Below are 3,128 nucleotides of genomic sequence, written 5' to 3'. Positions count from 1 at the left end.
ATATATACAAACATACATACATATATACACACCCATACATACGTATATATATATGTGTGTGTGTGTGTGTGTGTGTGTGTGTGTGTGTGTGTGTGTGTATATATATAATTCTACAATAATCCGAATTTTTAAAAAAGTCCATGTATTTAATCAGTTGAGAATGTATAAACAGAAAATAAAAACAAAAGAAGAAGGGAACCAAATTATATGTATTCCTTTTTCAACTCTTTCACAGAATACCGATTGTAGCAGCCTCTCCTTCGAAGCTTGACATAAAAAAATTAAGACTCTTCCTCAAATCACTTGCTGTCTATAGAATTTAAAAAAGATAAAAAGTCTTCTGCCCAGAAATGTGGCTGTAACGCCATTTTGTAGAAATGTTATCTGATATGCGGATTCACTTTGTAATCAACAACGGTTCCAAAATTATAGTGAAGTAGTGGATTCCCCTGATTAACCAAGGGTTGTGGAATAATTATATGGTGCTTACAGTAATATTTAATTCTAAATGGCAATGGTCACTAGGTAAAAGCCTAACACAGAAATATCACGCGAATAACTTGGCGGTCGACAAAAAAACAAAGACAAAACCAAAAAAAAAAAAAAATGCTGGGGTTAATACACATGTTTATAGCTTTTCACCACTCCATCGCACATATCGTGGTGAGAAATAACAACACTTGCAATAAGTAAAAGAAATATCTTATCATATCTCACCGAAGAATCGTCAATGCTTCCAGGAATTTATCCTGACACACAGAGATCTTGTTTTAAATCTTAACGAGGACGACTTTGAATTTTTATCCTTAGAGGATAGATAAAGTTCAAGTTAAATACTGTCCTCAATAATATCGATTAACTGTTTCTCGATAAAATTATTGGGTTGTGAGAAAATTGAAAACCTGTACTATTATTATTATTATTATTATTATTATTATTATTATTATTATTATTATTATTATTATTATTATTATTAACACTATGAAGGCGGCAAGCTGGCGGAACCGTTACCACGCCGGATGAAATGCTTAATAGAATTTCGTCCGTCTCATGTTCTGAGTTCAAATTCCGTGGAGAAAATAAGTACCAGTCGAGTAATAGAGTCGATGTAATCGACTACCCCGCTTCCCCAATGTTTCAGGCCTTGTACCTATAAAAGAAAGTATTATTATCATCATTATTTAAAGCGCTGACCAGGCAAAATCGTTAGCATACCGGACAAGGTATTTTGCAGCATTTCTCCCATCCGTACGATCTGGTCTCAAATCCTGTGAGGTCGATTTTGCCTTTCGTTATTTCCGCGTCGATAAAATAAATACCAGTTGAACATTGGGGTCGACATAATCAACTTGCTCATCGACCCCGAATTTTCCGCTCAAATGCCTATAGTAGGCAAAAATATTTAAGGCACCGAGCATTCAGGATCGGTAGCTCGTCGGCGAAAAAGCTTAGCGGCGATTCTTCTTGCATAAGACTCTAGGTTCAACTTCCAGTAATGTCCATTTTGAGGACTAAAGCTTCGGGGTCGAAAATATGTACCAACTGAGCACTGGAGTTGATGTAATCGACTAGCTCAGCATTTCAGGTCCCCTGTCATTAGTGGAAGGGATTATTATTTCATAAAAGCTCACATAAATACACAGACACACATATATACATATGCGTACAATGCGTACAATGCGTACACGATTACGTATGCGTGAATGCACGCATGTACAGTATTGGTGTTTCTTTGTTCAAAGACACACACAAACACACACACACACACACACACACACATACACACACACACACTCAAACAAACAAGCACACACACACACAAACTTTCCCCCACACGCATACACACATATACATGTATCTATATTCAGGTATGGTACGTAGAGCGAAAAAATATAAACTATAGAAAACAATATATAAATATAAAACAGAACAGCTAACCTTAAATTAAATTTAAATAAGGGGAATTATTAATGGTGATGACAGAAGCAACTAAAACACGTGATTACAAACAAAAAAACATGGCTGTCTATCAAATTCTCTAACTATTTCATCATGCTGCCATATAGCGCTAGATTGAGTAAGTGAAATATTTTAACTGCTTATATTTACGTTCCTTTTCATATATAGCATTAAGTTATGAAACGAAATACTTTTCCCCTCATTTGTTTCTAATTTTTCTTCATTTTTCTACTTTTTGAAATTTTAGCATTAATAAAATATAGACATATATTCTAGAATTTCTATAATAAAATGTATTGGCTTAGCAAACATCAAACGATCAAACAGTTTGTATTATGTAAAACGAAATATATTTTACAAGGAGTAGGAGTAAACGTTAAAATCAAACAAATTTCCCTCTCCCCAACACTCTCACTCTGTCCTTCCCGTCTCTCTCTATCCCTCACTCCTTCCTCGCTGTTTGTAGGCGGTGTGTATGTTATGTTGCGTGTATGAAAGTGTTTCTTAAAATGCTTCATAAATATATTTATGAACTTGTTTAATTTTTACATACACCGCCATAAACAGAGTATACATATAAATAAATATTCCCATAATTACTTATGTTCAATGTGTTCATATATCCATACATGCACACAAACACACACCCACAAACACTCCCACACACTCACACACTCACGCACATATACACACATGTATATTCAGATATGCCTTTCTACATCTATCTATCTATCTATCTATCTATCTATCTATCTAGCTAGCTATATGGCGTAGGAGTGGCTGTGTGGTAAGTAGCTTGCTTCCGAACCACATGGTTCCGGGTTCAGTCCCACTGCGTGGCACCTTGCACAAGTGTCTTCAACTATAGCCACGGGTCAACCAAAGCCTTGTGAGTGGATTTGGTAGACGGAAACTGAAAGAAGCCCGTCGTATATATGTGCATATATGTGTGTGTGTGTGTCTGTGTTTGTCCCCCCAACATCGCTTGACAACCGATGCTGGTTTGTTTACGTCCCTGTAACATAGCTGTTCGGCAAAAGAAACCGAGAGAATCAGTACTAGGCTTACAAAGAATAAGTCCTGGAGTCGATTTACTCAACTAAAAGCAGTGCTCCAGCATGGCCACAATCAAATGACTGAAACAAATAAAAGAGTAAAAAGTATATATA

This window comes from Octopus bimaculoides, chromosome 13, assembly GCF_001194135.2.
Source record: "Octopus bimaculoides isolate UCB-OBI-ISO-001 chromosome 13, ASM119413v2, whole genome shotgun sequence".
Taxonomy (NCBI): Eukaryota; Metazoa; Mollusca; class Cephalopoda; order Octopoda; family Octopodidae; genus Octopus; species Octopus bimaculoides.
This window is presented reverse-complemented; position numbering follows the sequence as displayed.